Raw genomic sequence first — 16907 nt, 5'->3', positions numbered from 1 at the left:
ACCACCAAGAACAGCATCAGCCAGCTTCTGCTCCTTGTTCTCCTGTCCTGTGTCTGTGGGGAAAATCAGACCGATTGGAGAGAAGCTGAAGTTACACTGGACCATTTGATAATGATGCAGAGAAACCCAGCAGCATCTATGGAAGGGAGGAGGGGTGTTTTGAGATTGCTTTCTGGGGATGGTGACTAACATTTGCAGAGTGCCTACATCTGTGTTGTCACAGATTCACAGGTCCATGGCCCACCCCACCCCGCCCCGCCCCGAGGTCCCTTAGCTAGTAATGGTGGAGCTAAGATAACAGCCCCGAATCCTAAGCTTCACTTCACTGGGCAGCCTCATAGTACAGAACTGGTGAGACCAAGCAGCCCGAACCTGGAAGGCCTAAAACGAGTTGCCTTCTGACTTACCACCAGCTGCCTAGTGAAGAGAAGACGGCGGCCACCCATGAATGACCCCAAGCCTTCCTGTGAGAATGGGTCGCAGAATCATCACTCATCTTTGCTGGACTTTAGCCTTGACCCTTGTACTTCAAATTGCAGTCACGAGTGAGCAGTTGGTCAAACTAAACATGACGGTTGGGAAATCAGTTTCCCAAAATCGTTACTTCAGAGAAGTAGTAAATCGTGGAGGTAGGAGACAGGTACATTTGTGGAGGTGGAAGACAGGTACTATAAAAGTGAGGGGAGAAAACCTCCCTGGGAGGATGGGTGACATTGTCCAGATATAGTTTTGTTGTGATTTTTCTCTTTTCTAGGAGGTACGAGGATTTTCTGGAGCTCTCTTATGCTAGCTACCCTGGATGATAACGCTCAGATTGTCTCCAAATCATCATTCAGATGGAATCTGTTGATTCACCTGATAACACCTTTTCTAATGGGATGACTTGGAAATCTATTGTCAAAGGCACTGTCCTGATTAATTTCCTTTTTTTTACAGTTTAATTTTTATTTTATGTTCGGGGGCACACGTAAAAGTTTCTTACATAGGTAAACACGTGTCATGGGGGTTTGTTGTACATATTATTTCATCATCCAGGTATTAAGCCCAGTACCCAATAGTTATCTTTTCTGCTCCTCTCCATCCTCCCACCTTCCCCCCTCAAGTAGACCCCAGTGTCTGCTGTTCCCTTCTTTGTGTTCATAAGTTCTCATCATTTAGTTCCCACCTGATTCATTTTATTTCCTAGCATCTACTTAATAGAGTGTTGAGTTGATGTTTCTTTAATACTGACACCCTAAATGTAAGCATGGATAGCAAGTCAGTCTGAGCAAAGGTGCGATTCTCTCTGCCTCTGCCACCTTCCCCAAGTCTAAGCCTCCCTCATCTCTGGCTGTACATTGACAGTAGCCTCTTCGCTGGGCTACCTGCTTCCACTCTTGCCCCATTCCAAAGAATTCTCCAGAATTCAGCCAGAGAGATTATGTTGAACTGCAAATGAGCATGTTGAACATGCCACCCTCTGTTATAAATTGCCATAACATCTCACGGCCATTTTGTTTTGTTTTCATTTTTTTTTTAATTTTTAATTTTTGTGAGTACATAGTAGGTTTGTATATTTATGAGATACATGAGATATTTTGATACCGGCATACAGTGTGTAATAGTTACATCAGGCTCATGGCTATTTTGATTTTTTGTTTTTTTCTGAAGGAGATAGGGTTTTGCTCTGACGCCCAAGGTGGAGTGCAGTGGTGCAGTCCTAGCTCACTGAAGCCTGGGCTCAAGCAATGCTCTTGCCCTAGCCTCCTAAAGTGCTGATATTATAATACACGTGCGAGCCACCGTGCCTGGCCTCAAACTTTTAATATAATAAATACCTATGAATCTATTGCCCACAAAAAATGGAACATTCACAACATTTATCTACCTGAGTGCTGCTCCCCAACCCCTAACACTGTCAACTCACGACTCTAAGCCTTGTACTTGACTATTTCTTTGCTTTATTGAAACATGGTTTTATTACAGTAGTGTATTCCTAAAATACGTCTTGTTAAATTTCAGTTACCTTTAAATTTTTGAAAAGTTTGTCGTATTGTGTGTTATCTGCTGGGACCTGCTTTGTTTATTTCATAACATATTGCTAAGACTCACCCATGTTGTTGCATGTAGTTGTAGTGGATTTGCTTTCACTGCTTTTTAATATTCCATTGTGTGAATACAACAGTTTTTATTTATCAATTCTCCTCTGGTCTTTTGGTTGCTTCCAGAGTTTCGCTAATGGCATAGTGCTGCTGAGAACATCTTGCACAACTTCCCACTATTCTTATCTGCATAGCTTGGATCCTACCTAACCCTCCACCTTTGCCTCATCCTTGTTCCCCTCCTTTTCTGTGCTTCACCCCATCCCAGTACAGTAAGGACTGGAAGAAAGTAAGAAGGATGTGGTCAAGAAATTGAAATACTCCTTCTCTTCCCTCTTCCCTTGCTAACTTCAACGTTTCCTACAAATTCCAAATCAATCATTAATCTACACTTTGGCATATCTTCCTTGATATCCCAGAATAGGAGGTAAATTCACCTGTGTTGTGCTTTTATAGCTCTGTGGACCTCCCGTCTGAACACTTGCCAAGGTTATCATTTTTTGGTAGACTGCATTTGCATGGTGTGATGAACACCTGCTCTTCTACTGGACTTTCAGCTCTGAGAACAGGGACTATCCCTCATTGTTCTCAGTTGTACTTCCAGGACCCAGCATGTTGCCTGTCTAGTAGGAGCTTAATGTAGATTTTTAAATGAATAAAAGTAATCTAAAACAGTTAGGAGAGTAATTGAAAATGCCTAGAGGCCAGATGCAGTGGCTCACACCTGTAATCCCAACACTTCGGGAGGCCAAGGCAGGTGGATCACCTGAGGTCAGGAGTTTGAGACCAGCCTGGCCAACATGGCGAAACCCCCTCTCAATTAAGTACATAAAAATGAGCTGGGCTTTGTGGTGCACGCCTGTAATCCCAGCTACTCGGGAGGCTAAGGCAGGGAGAATTGCTTGAATCCGGGAGGTGAAGGTTGCAGTGAGCTGAGATCGCACCACTACACTCCAGCCTGGGTGACAGAGCAAGACTCCGTCTCAAAAAAAAAAAAAAGAAAGAAAAAAGAAAATGCATAGAGACCACATAACAGGATCCAGTATGCTTCTTCCTCAAACTCTATAGTAGGAGTCATCAAACTTTTTCTCTAAAGAATCAGTCAACATTTTAGACTTCATAGGCCACACAGTCTCTGAAAACTGTTCAACCTTGCTGTTACTTCATGAAAGCAGCCATAGATAATATGTAAACAAACGAGCGTGGCCATGTTTCAATACACCTTTCGTTATGGATGTTGAAACTTGAATTTCACGTGATTTTAATTTTCATGTGTGATGAAATGTGAGTCGTGTGTTATGAAATATGGCTTTTTTGATTTTTTTAACCATTTAAAAATGTGAAAGCCAGGCTTTGCTCATGGGGTGCGCAGAAGCAGATGGTGGGCTGGAATGGAGCAGTGGGCCATAGTTGGCAAACCCTCTTCTAGAGGGGCTCTGTATCTCTGCCAGTCCAGTGACCTTGGATGTCAGACAGCCCTTAACCACTATTTGTGAGCAGGCAGCCAGAGAGGATGGAGAGTGAGAAAAGGTTCAGAGTTAGTGCTTTATTTAAAAAATTAAAAGACAACATTAAAAAAAACCTTTTCTTTAAAAGTTGCAAAAATCTTCTCCTATTGCTTTCACCTTCGATATTGAAAACTCACGTCACTTAAAAGTGCACCTTATGACAACCATGTCATCCCCTCCAATTGCATAATAAAGAAGCTGCACACCTACTCTCTGGCTGCTCTTCTCCTGGCTGATTCATCCAGCAGGAGTGAGCAACTGACTGGCTGCTGCAATTCACCAGCACTTTCACATACCGAGGTCTTGGCTGGGCTGACATCACCTGGTCGGTCTACCTTTGGATGAATGCAGGTGTAGGTTCACCAGCACTACCAATAAACTAGGAAAACAAAATAAAACAAAACAAACAAAGGCTCCTGCTTTGCAATATTTGTTAATATCAAGCCATGTTGACATACTTTTTAATCTGTCAGCAGACAAACCCTGGAAGGTAGCCCACACTGTCAGCGTGTTAACTTGTTCTTGTTCACTGAGATGGAAATATTAATTGACTGGAAGGGATGTGTATTGGTACAGCTCTGAAAAGGAAGTGGCAGTGTGTGGCCCTGGTGTATGCCATTGTCAGCTGGAGAGAGGGATGGAGCAAGAGTGAGGTAACGAGGCCATTGCCCTCGCATGTAAATGCTTGGCCTGAGTTGCCCAACATGGCAGAGGCAGATTCTTGTCTTGACTTACAGTGTGGATATTGTTAGCACTATATACCCCTGCAGTTGGAAGGGCACTTGGAAGATCTCCTAATTCTGTCCTCTGTACTCAGAGACTTCTCCAGGTCGTCTTCTGGTCTCTGCTGCCTTCAAGTCCCACAGTTTGTACTTGGGTGGACTGTCCCCAGACAGCTTTCCCTAGCAGAGCATTGGATATGTTAGCCCACTTCTTGGTTCAGTTCTTTGAGAGGCCCCACCTGCCTAAGTGCTGAATATACCTGACCACAGTTACCAGGACACCTTCTTCCAAGCCGCCAGCATCTCCTGCCTGAATTTTTGCATTAACTGGTATCCCTGCTTCTGGTCTTGCTGCCAATAATCCATTCTCCACACAGCAACCTGAGCGACATTTTAAAAGCAGAAATCAGATCATATCACTAACCTCCTTAAAATTCTCCAAGAGATTACATTTAGAATAAAATCCAAATCCCATATCCTGTATTATGGGTTGAACTGTGTCTCCCCCAAAAAGATGCTGAAGTCCCAAGTACCTGTGAATGTAACCTTATTTGGAAATAGGTTCTTTGCAGATGATTAAGTTAAGATGAGGTTTGGTAGGTGGGCCCTAAACCAATATGACTGATGCCCTTATGAAAAAGGCAATTTAGACCCAGAGACAGACATGTACAGAGGGAAGACAATGTGAAGGCACAGGGAGCACAGTGTCTACAAAGCAAAATGCTTGAGCCCACGAGAAGTTAGAAGAAAGGCATGGGACAGATCCTCCCTTGCAGACCTCAGAAGGAACTAGAAATGCTGACACCTTGATTTTAGACTTCCAGTCTGCAGAACGGTGAGTTAATAAAGTTGTGTTATCTCAGCCACCCAATTTGTGGTGCTTCATTACAGTAGTCCTAGGAAAATAATACACCTGCCTACAAGGCTGGTGTGATGCAGGCCCACCTTCCTCTTTGTCCCCTTTGAACTGTGCTCATTCCTGCCTGCTGTGCTTCTTGACTGGGGCAGCACTACAGCTGCCCAAATGCCACTGGAAAAAGTGTATGTGTCTAGTTTTCAGTAGTTAGGACTAGGGGCTTGACCAGCATTTAGTGGGAGGGAGGCCAGGGATGCTACAAATCCCCAAGTGCATGGAACAGTCACACATCATATTGTCACTGAAGCCCCATTGAGAATTACTGCACACTGGCCTTCATTCAGCTCTGTGAACCTTCCCTTTCACCCTACCCCAGGGCCTTTGCATGAGCTATTCATCTACCTGGACTGCTGTTCACTTACTCTTCACATGATTTAGATAGCCTGACAAACATGATCTTCTCAGAGAGGTTTTCCCAGACTGTAAAGTACTCACTTGTTCACTTTCTTTCACATTAGTGTTTTGTTTTGTTTTTAAATACTCCTTCATAGAGAGCACTATCACTATTTGATGTTTTTAAATTGATTCTTCTTTTGTTTTGTTTTGTTTTGTTTTCGAGACAGAGTTTGGCTCTTCCACCCAGGCTGGAGTGAAGTGGTGTGATCTTGGCTCACTGCCACCTCCGCCTCCTGGGTTCGAGAAATTCTCCTGCCTCAGCCTCCCAAGTAGCTGGGATTATAGGCGCCCGCCACTACACCCAGCTAATTTTTGTATTTTTAGTAAAGATGGGGTTTCGCCACATTGGCCAGGCTGGTCTCAAACTCTTGACCTCAGGTGATCCACCAGCCTTGGCCTCCCAAAGTGCTAGGATTACAGGCCTGAGCCACTGTACCTGGCCAAACTGATTCTTCTATTTGCTTGTCTCTTCTGACTAGAATATAAGCTTCATGAGAGCAAGCATGGTGTCCGGATGCCCAGGATCTAGAGCAGAGCCTGGCACACAGTAGGTGCTCTCATATAAATGCTAGGTGAGTAAGTGAATCATGAGCTCTGAAGCTGGAAGCCTAGGAGAGCCTTGGGGGTCAGGGACAGAGGAAGGAAAGAGATGGGGCAAGAGGCAGGGCAGGGACAAAGAAGGGATTGGCAAATCGTGGTGGCAGGGCCGAGGAAGCATTAGCCAGGGCAATGGATTGAATACAATTGGCCTTCCCAGACTGAGAAACCCATGCAGCCAGTTTAAGGATTCCTGGAAGAGCTCTGGGTTGAGTACCCTCTCCTCTTCATACAACAGGGATAGGCTTATAGAGCTCATTATCCTTATGATGGTGGAGACTGGGAAATGGAACCATCTTCCCTTGGTGTAGAGAAACTCATGGATGACAAGTGGCCTTTTAATAAGTTATCTGGATAATTGGGGGCCAGGTGGAAAACTCAACTACAAAGTGGATGTTGAGAAGGACTCATTTATCTTTCATGAAACGACCTTTCTCATCTTTGCAAGAGCCGGACATTGTGCTAGATAGGATGTGGATTCTCCAGTGTGGCCAACCTGGCTTTTTAGGGACTGGGAGTTCTCTGGATTGAGTGTTAGCTCATTTCTTGGTTCAGTTCTTTGGGAGGCCCCACCTGCCTAAGTGCGGCATATACCCACAGTTACCAGAACACCTTCTTCCAAGCCACCAGCATCTCCTGCCTGAATTTTTGCACTAACTGGTGTCCCTGCCTCTGGTTTTGGCCCTAATAATCCATTCTCCACACAGCAATCTGAGCGACCTTGTTTTTGTTTGTTTGTTTGTTTGTTTATTTTTTGAGACAGTCTCGCTCTGTCACCCAGACTGGAGAGCAGTGGTGTGATCTCGGTCGGCTCACTGCAAGCTCGCCTCCCGGGTTCACGCCATTCTCCTGCCTCAGCCTCCCGAGTAGCTGGGACCACAGGCCACCACAACTGGCTAATTGTTTTTTTGTATTTTCAGTAGAGACGGGGTTTCACCATGTTGGCCAGGCTGGTCTCGATCTCCTGACCTCATGATCTGCCTGCCTCAGCCTCCCAAAGTGCTGGGATTACAGGCGTGAGCCACTGCGCCCGGCCCTGAGTGACCTTTAAAAAGCAGAAATCAGATCATATCGTTCACCTGCTTAAAATTCTCCAAGATATTACATTTAGAATAAAATCCACATTCTGTATTGTGTATTATGGGTTGAACTGTGTCTGCCCTGTCATGAGTTGCTGAAGTCCCAAGCACCTGTGAATGTAGCCTTATTTGGAAAGAGGAAAAGAGACAGAACATACATTCAGCAAGCTTCTTCAAGCACCTTCAAATTGGGTCATCTCAAAGTACATACGGTAATGAAAACAATGTAATGTTTTCCAAGCCAGCCGCAGCCCTTATTTTTTCCTCCGAAGTCCTCTATTTTACTCAGTTTGCTTTACAGAAAGTTTCATTTTCCATCTTGCGCCACCCTCGGAACTTCGGAGGTGAGAGATGCCGATGTTCTCAACTGGGCGAGGGTGGCCGTTTTGTTAATTCTCTTTGCGCTGCTAACTTGCTGGGTGACCTTAGTGTTTTAGTTAACCTCGTGAGGGCCTCAATTATTCTATAGAAAATTTGACGAGAATACGTTACACCACAGGGGACTGGTGATGGTGAAAGAAGAATCCAATATATGTGAGAGCTCATGGAGGAACTTTCTGAGTCGACTTTCTCTGTCTTAGTTTTGTTATTTCAACTCTCCCTGCAGGGCCCTGTCCTCGGGGCAGCCCCTCTTCACCTCCCTGCCACCTCTCCCTCATATGGGTTTCCGAAACGTCACTCACCACCAAATTAACAGTCTGCAGTATATGTGAGGACTAATTCCACTGTTGTTTGCTTAATATTGTGTCAACTCACTTTAAAAATTAAATTGGTTTATTTAAAAAGGGAAAATTTGAGTGGGCACAGTGGCTCATGCCTGTAATCCCAGCACTTTGGGAGGCCAAAGTGAGAGAATTTGCTTGAGTTCAGGAGTTCAAAACCAGCCTGGGCAACATAGTGAGAACCCTGTCTCTACAAAAAAAAAAAAAAAAAAAAAAAGTAGCCAGGCATGGTGGTACACACTTGCAGTTCGAACTACTTGAGAGGCTGAGGTGAGAGGCTCGCTTGCACCCAAGATTTCAAGGCCACAGTGAGCTGTGATCATGGCACTGCACTCAGCCTGGGGGACAGAGTGAGACCATGTCTTCAATAAATAAGTTAATTAATTAAAAGGGAAAATTTATGTCAGTATATATAATGACAATGAAATCATAAGTTTGTCAAGTATATATTTTTCCTAATACACATTTTTATTAGTACGTGATTATTAAAATGAAAAAGCACCCCACTCTCTAGTATAGTCATTATGGAAAACAGTATGAAATTTCCTCAAAAAATTAAAAATAGGACTACCCTATGATCCAGCAATCCTGCATCTGGGTATACAGCTAAAAGAAATGAAATTAGTATGTTAGGGAGATCTCTGCACCCACAGGTTCACTGCAGCACTGTTCACACTAGCCAAGATATGGAAACAACTCAAACATCCATCCATGAATGAATGGATAAGGAAAATGTGATATGTATGTATATGCATATATATGTCACATAAAGAATATTCCATGATATCTACATATAATGAAATACTTTACATATATAAAATGGAATATTATTCAGCCATTAAAAAGGAAGGAAATCCTGTTATTTGCAACAAATAAATGGACCCGGAGGAGATTATGCTAAGTGAAACAAGCCAGGCAGAGAAAGACAAATACTGCATGATCTCACTTATGTGTGGAATCTCAGAAAGCTGAACTCATAGAAGCAGAGAGTAGAATGGTGGTTGGCAGAGGCTGGGCTGGTGGATGGGCCAGGGTTATAGAGATGTTGGTCAAAGAATATAAAATTTTAGGTAGAAAGAATAAGCTTAGGAGATCAATTGTACAACATAGTGACTATAGTTAATAACAATGTATTATATACTTGAAAATGGCTAAGATAGATTTTAAATGTTCGTATTACAACAAATGATAGGTATGTGAGATATTGGATATGTTAATTAGCTTGATTTAGCTAGTTGGAATGCCAGTGTATGCATATGTTAAAACATCATGTTGTATACCATAAAAATATACAATTCTTGTTATATTTATCAATTTAAAAAATTCAGTATCTGTGGAGTCCTGGCTTAAGGACTTCTTCCTCAACGAGAGCTTCCCGAGCCTCCAGGCTACTTCAGTCCCCCTTATATACCTGTGCTTTTTCCTCTTTTGTGACACTCTTCGCATCCTCTTGTAATCATCACCTCCTACTGTCTCTTCCATTAGAATGTAAGCTTGTATATCCAGGGTCTAGCACAGCACCTGGCACATGACAGGTGTTCAAAACATTTGTGTGGAATTAAATAAAAAATTCATCTCTGGCTGGGTGCGGTGGCTCATGCCTGTAATCCCAGCACTTTGGGAGGCTGAAGCGGGTGGATCACCTGAGGTCAGGGGTTCAAGGCAAGCCTGGCCAACATGGTGAAACCCCATTTCTACTAAAAATACAAAAATTAGCTGGGTGTGGTGGTGGATGCCTGTAATTCCAGCCACTCGGGAGGATGAGGCAGGAGAATCGCTTGAACTTAAGAGGCGGAGTGAGATTGCGCTATTGCATTCCAGCCTGGGCAACAAGAGAGAAACTCGGTCTCAAAAAAAAAAAAAAAATCTCTGCACCAACTTAGGACTTTCTGTAGACCATTAGTGGGAAATTGCAGTACATGACACCTTCTCTTTCTCTCTCTTTCAGTCCAGTGCTTGCCAATCTGGGGACATTTGTGGTACCTCCGAGCAGCCAGGTCAGAGCTTACTCCTAGGAGCTGGGGGACGCATAGTTAGAATTCTAGTCACTTCCTCTATTGGTCCAAATTTTAAGTATTGATATGTACAGAGAGTGAAGAGCTTAGTTAGGGCCATGGACTTCTCAAAGCTGTGAGTTTTGGGGATGAGTAATTAGTGGGTAATTGGCAACTTATTTTTCTATCACAAAGACTTCTTCCCATATAAAGCATATTCCCACAGGGAGTGTTTTGCTCTTCTTGAAGATGATGTCTGGCCAATACTTACATCTCCATGGGGTCCCCAAAGCAGGGCCTAAATCTTATTTTTACCTGTTATTCCCTCGACTTTTTACATCTGGTTCTATTAGAACTTTCCACAAGTTTCGGAACCACTGCAAAACAGAACTGTGCAGGCATGGTAGATGTCTTGGCACATGTCTGGTTGTGCATGGGGACCGAGTCCTTGACAGTGGTTTTCTAGAAAAATTGTGTGCTCCTTATCTATTTGCTAATTCCTTCCACATATCACAAGACTTTTCTGTAAATTCCCATCCGTCTTGACAAAGTTATCTTGTAGACCTGTGTAGTGATTTTGATGGCTGCACAGAGCTGTTTGTCTTGTTCAGAACTAAATTAATAACACTACGATGGCACCTACTTTAGCACCAAACTTCTTAAACTCTCCTAATATACTAATCAGCATGTCAGCGAAATATATATATTGTTTTTCTGGATAAAGACAAGCCTGGTGAAATGGATTAGACATTCACATGGCATTGCATAATTCAGCATGCCAGTACGGTGCATATGATTTGCATTAATAGCCTGCACTGGAAGCTGCTGCTCATAGGTTTCTCTCATTAGGTCGAATATGGAAGATTCCAGACTGTCAATCAATTACAGTAATTTCCTTTTCCATATTTATTCCATCACCATCATTGACAGCTACCATTAAGTGACATTAATACAATACAATATCATCTTGCATTTCTGCAGAGCATCTCAGGGTGACTAATAGTTCCTCTTCAGCCAAGAAATCATATTACAAAGGAAAAAGTACCCTCGTTCTCTAGGTAGAAAATATGCTGCCAACTTTCTTGGATAATGTGAGAGTTGCCCAAATCCCTGGGGATGCTCCTGACTTCTGGGCATGGGTGTTTATTTTTCTGTTGTCCAAAAATATTCAAGACTGTGACTCTACAGACTGGAGTGGCTTACTGGGCAGGGATGACTTTCCAAGACGCATACCTGACCACACTTTCCACCTCTATTCAGCCTTGATTTAGAACATGTTTACAAGGCAGGGCTGGTGGGGACTCTTGTGGGGGAATTCACTTTCTTTCTTTCTTTCTTTTCTTTGCTTTTTTTTTTTTGAGACGGAGTCTCGCTCTGTCACCCAGGCTGGAGTGCAGTGGCGCGATCTTGGCTCACTGCAAGCTCCACCTCCCGGGTTCATGCCATTCTCCTGCCTCAGCCTCCTGAGTGGTAGCTGGGACTACAGGAGCCTGCCACCAAGCCCGGCTAATTTTTTGTATTTTTAGTAGAGACGGGGTTTCACCATGTTAGCCAGGATAGTCTCGATCTCCTGGCCTCGTGATCCGCCCGCCTCGGCCTCCCAAAGTGCTGGGATTATGGGCATGAGACACCACGCCTGGCAAGAATTCACTTTCTTAGAAGGGCAGCAGTTATTGCATACCACTGCTTTGCAACAATTTCTCGCTCCAGGCCTCCATGGCCCCCCCGACTTGCCCCATCCCTTGAAATGCAATCAGCCACCTTGACTCGGTAGAATGGGGCAAAGCCCTTTTTTTGCCAGACAGACGATTTGAATATGCTGTTGCCAGAGTTCCCATATTCACTCTTCCCCTTCTCTCTCTTGTAATCAGGGATTATCAGAGTTTTGCCACACAGAGGTCATCTCTGTTGCCTAGAAGTCACTAACTAAACATAGAGATTAATCTCTTGGTTGGTTTTGGGTGACATACCAGTAAGCTTTCCAGATAAAGTATAGAATACCCTGTTATATTTGAATTTCAGATAAAAAATGAATTGTTTGCATATATTTACTAAATATTGTATAGGACATATAAAAATTATTCATCGTCTATCTGAGATTCAACTTTAACTGGGCATCCTGTATTTTTATTTGCTAAATCTGCCAGCCCTACGCATCAGGTGACTCAAAGGCCTAAGAATTCAGCCAACAAAGCTACTGAGATCCTAGGAGAAATCAAATCAAGACAATATGTCTACATTGAACCAAAGTATTTGCAGAGTGCTGTGTTCACAGCTGTGGGAAATGCAAAACAGTGTCAGACCTGGTGAGAAAACGGAAGAGGAGAGGAATGGCCACAGGCCAGAGAGAGACCATGGTGCTAGCGCAAAAGCCTGGCTCAAGGACTACAGAAAAGCAAAATGGCATTTAAAAAAAGATTGTTTCCAGTAGTTTTATCTCCAACCTTTTATGATGGCTTCTTGCAATGGGGGCTTCCGCGTCACAGTCCAGGAGAAGGCTGGAGAGGCTGGAAAACAAAGCTTTCTGACAAGGCAGGAGGCTTGTGGGCATAGCATGTACCCTAGTCCTTTATTTCTGGGATAAAGCAAACAGCATCTTGATTGACAACTGAGGGACGGTATGGCAGTAACAATCAATAGGCATTTGTGGGTTGGATGACTGACAAATTTTTGAGCAGGAAGAGCATGAGGAAGAATATTTTAGTAAGACTGTCTTGGAGGTGTTGCGGGAGAGAACATGAAGGATACAGATCCCTTTTACTAACTGGGGAAAAATTAGCCATCTACCCTGAATGGGGTCACTGTCCTGCACTGAACAACACCTAACACTGTCATTCTTCCTCCTCCAATCACATCAACAACTTAGTGTCCAGTTGTTCAGGGACTTCAAACAACCATGGCTATTATAGCAAGTATTGTGGTGCCATTTCTTCCGAAAACTGGGGGAGGATAATTATACACTATGTGGGTAAGGGTGTAGAACAAACAAGAGGACAGATTAATGGCAGAGAGTGGACAGCGTTGAGAAAAGTGAATTAGAAAGCGGATTGGCTGGGAAATTAGGGAGTCATTAAAACTTCTTTCTGATCAATTAATCTTTGGGTGGTTGGGGTTAAGGAACAACTGGGAATTCAGCCTCCACTGTGTGCCTTGAACTTTCGTTCCTGTTATCTGTAAGGAAAATTTTATCTCTGTTTTAATGACTTTTCAAGCAGTTAGGAAACTTTGTCAAGAGTGTTGAGTGGCAAGGGCAGAGCCAGGATTGGAGGACAGCTCTTTCTTGCTCCAAGACGAGTTCTGGTTCCACCTCTGACGGCTGCCCAGGCTCCCTGTGAAAAGGGGCTCTGCAAACTGCTCTTTCAGTCTCACAGAGGCGAATGCTAATGAGACTAACACAGACATCTACCCATCCATTGCTGTCAGTTGTGTGTGCTGAATTCTATTTTGCTGTTTGAAATAAAAAGAAACTTACAGTCTGGATTTGGGGATAAAGGAAAATGAAGATCTAGTCTACCTCGGTGATAGAGTGTAATTGCAAAGGGATAAATATACAGACTCACATCAATTTTTCGCTTCCTACAATGGCCAACCCTTCTGGAAAAAAACAGTATTTCAGGTAGTGGCAATGAGATTATCTGGTGATTTGGTAAAAGAGTTAAGCGTAACATTTTACGGAAAGAACTATAATGAGATGATAACCACAGGAAGAAGCAGCAACAGAGCAAAGAAAATAACATATGATCTTTTTAAAGACACCTAGATTTGTTTCTGAGGAGGATGAGGAGGCTTTCGAGATACTGAGAAGGGAAAAAGATATTAGAGCTGAGAATGATCTTTGTGATACTAAAAGCTACTTGAGGTTTGCGGTGGGGAATGAATGAGCTGACACCCGAGTAATAAACCTTAGGCTCTCACACATCTCCACAGAGCATGTTTGGAAACCAGGAAAGAGTAAGTGACTCAAGTATTCTAAATTTTAGTAAAAGAAGAAGGTAATCATCTCACCACCTCCCTTCCCCTCCCTCTTCCTTTGTGCTTGGTTTTCCTCAGGTTCTTCTCATATTAAATAATTAATATTTAATAAAAGGGTCACTCTACAACTATGCTTTTGCCCTTGTGCCAATCTTGAAGCAGGGTTCTATACTTCTGTGTTTTTCTCTCAAAGGAAGTTCACTCTTGAAAAGTGAGAGTGCAAACTTTACTGAACATTTTATAAGGAAGATCGAAGAGGGGATTTACACCTCGTGATGCTCAGAGTTTAATTTCCCAAATCACCATGAGAAGTCCCTCCCCAATTCTATTCTCAGCTGTTGTTTTGGGTCTTTAAAATCTTCCACCAAGTAGCTTCTCAAATTCTGTTTTAGAGAAATCTTCTCCTTCAGCCATGGTTCTTTTGCAGAAAAATTTCACTTCTCACCTCTCTCAGTCGTTGGCACCAGCCCACCCACAGATCTGGAAGCCCAGCATTCTCTATGGTTTAGCAGAGGATTCCCCCTAAAAACTCATGCTTTCTTTTGCAAGGCATTCATGAAACAACTGCTAAGAAAAATGAGATGTTTTTGTATTACCACAAGAACATAATTCACTGGGGAATGATATCTTGCAAAGTTTACCATAAGCTTTGGGTTTCTTAATTTTTAGAATATTTGCTATCTTCTTATCCAAGCTTGGAGGTTGGGTTTGGTGGCAGTGGAGATGACTGAATTCTTGTCTAACTACATTTTCAGAATGACATCAATTCTTCTCCCATTTTTAAGTGAATGTTTCCAAAGCATTCTGAATGGCTATTTACCCAGTAGCTGAGAGAGAAACTGGGATTTTGTTTTTTTAACTTCTCCATCTGTGAGGAGTGGCCAGCCGTCTTTATTCCTTCTCTTTATGTAGGGGCTACCCTCTTGGGGGTTTCACAGTATTTCTTGTAAAGACCATGAACTTGGGCTGTCACTGTGTGATAACAATTCCTTTATGCCCACACTGAATCTCAGATTCTGGCTGGGCGCTGTGGCTCATGCCTGTAATCCCAGCACTTCGGGAGGTTAAGGCAGGCAAATCCCTCTAGCCCAGGAGTTCGAGACCAGTCTGGGCAACATGACAAAACCCCATCTCTACAAAAATCTGCTGTTTATGGTGGCACAAGCTTGTAGTCTTAGCTACTCGGTAGGCTGAGGTGGGAGGATTGCTTGAGTAGGGGAGGTGGAGGTTGCAGTTAGCCAAGATCACGCCATTGCACTCCAGCCTGGGCACAGAGTGAGACCCCGTCTCAAATAAATAAATACATTAAAATCTCAGATTCTAAGATGTTATTACTACCTTAATTTTAAGGTTTTAATATTACTGATTGCTTATTCTCATAGGGACACCAGAGTTTGGTGATCCTGGTGGTCCGTATCCCTGGGGGAATTCAAGATGTTTGCTCAAAAGTTGGCTTATCAGCTTTTTGCTCCCTTTTGGCACTTCAGCTTCCTGCAGCTTTGTGTAATTTGTGCATTAATAGTGCTCATTATGATCATGGGGGTCTTTTGATGTGAAAATCAGGCTTGATGTAGACTTGATACGTATTGGGATATTTCAAAGGTATTTGTTAAATGCATCTGGAAAATTCAGGATGTCTGTTGTTGAGTTTCTAGACCTGTGCAGGGAACACCTTTCCAGAGGTCATGGTGTTTTGTATTTTGCTGCTCATTATTTTTCTTCCCTGAAGAACTGTTTTGTTTTGTTTTGTGACTTTCCAAATCTGAGTGAGCTCTTTTCTCCTTCCAACTCCCCTGCCTGTGATATTCTTTTATCATGTCGTCATTATTTTATCAGTAATTCTGCTCATGGCCAAGAATTTTGCCTCTTCTTCCTCAACTTACTGATCTCTATGGCGTGTCTTTTTTTCTCAGTATTTCTTCCTAGGTCGGACATTTCCCCCAGTCATCCCTTTCTCTCGCCTGATGCATGTCACATCCTAGGAAGCGTCAGCTACTACATCTGCCCCCTCCTTTTCTCTTCCGTCTCCACCGGGCTTTCCTGGAGCTGCTCCTGCCACATTTACTCCATGTCTTGGGCTCACAGTGCTTCACTTCTATCCTTGTCATTCAGGGGTAACAGTTCAATGATCTTTCCCCTTCTCTGTCCACTGAGTTCATTTACAATTTACAATCCAAACAGTTTCTGGTTGTCAGCTTGCCTGACTGTAACCTTTAATATTTACCCTGCTGTCCCCTCCTTCAAATCTTTCCTGTCATCTTTCATCTCTGGAGTTGTCAATATCCATCCCAAGTTGTTTATTTTTCTTTCTTTCTTTCTGTTACTTCCCCCCTCATCCTTTTTTGCTTGCTTTCTCTTGACTTTTTAATTTTGAATAATGATAGATTTGCAAAAAGTTGCAATGATAGCAAAAATAGTGTGGAGTGGTCCTGTGTGCCCTTCACCCAGCTTCCCCCAATGATCACATCTTACATAATTGTCGTCCTGCATCTGAGTCAGGAAATTGACATTGGTGCAATGCATGTGCATAGTTCTATGCCATTTTATTGCATGTGTAGATGCAAGAAGATACAGAACTATTTAATCACCGCAAAGATCTCCCTCATTGTAACCCCTTTATAATCATATTCTACTCACCATTCCTAGCCCCGTGGCAACCATTAATCTGTTCTGCAATCTATAATTTGTCATTTGGAGAATGCTATCTAATTGGTATTGTATAGTATATGATACATTGAGACTAGCTTTATAAAATTCAGCATAATGCCCTTGAATTCTACCCAAGTTATTTTGTGTATCAATAGTTCACTCCTTTTTATTGCTGAGTAGTATTTCATAGTATGGATGAGCCACCATTTACCTCATTTTGGTTGTTTCCAGGTTTTGGCACACACATAATCTTTTTTCTTTTTAAAGGTCT

This window comes from Pongo abelii, chromosome 5, assembly GCF_028885655.2.
Source record: "Pongo abelii isolate AG06213 chromosome 5, NHGRI_mPonAbe1-v2.0_pri, whole genome shotgun sequence".
Taxonomy (NCBI): domain Eukaryota; kingdom Metazoa; phylum Chordata; class Mammalia; order Primates; family Hominidae; genus Pongo; species Pongo abelii.
The sequence above is the reverse complement of the archived record's forward strand: the minus strand, read 5'-3'. Positions refer to the sequence as shown.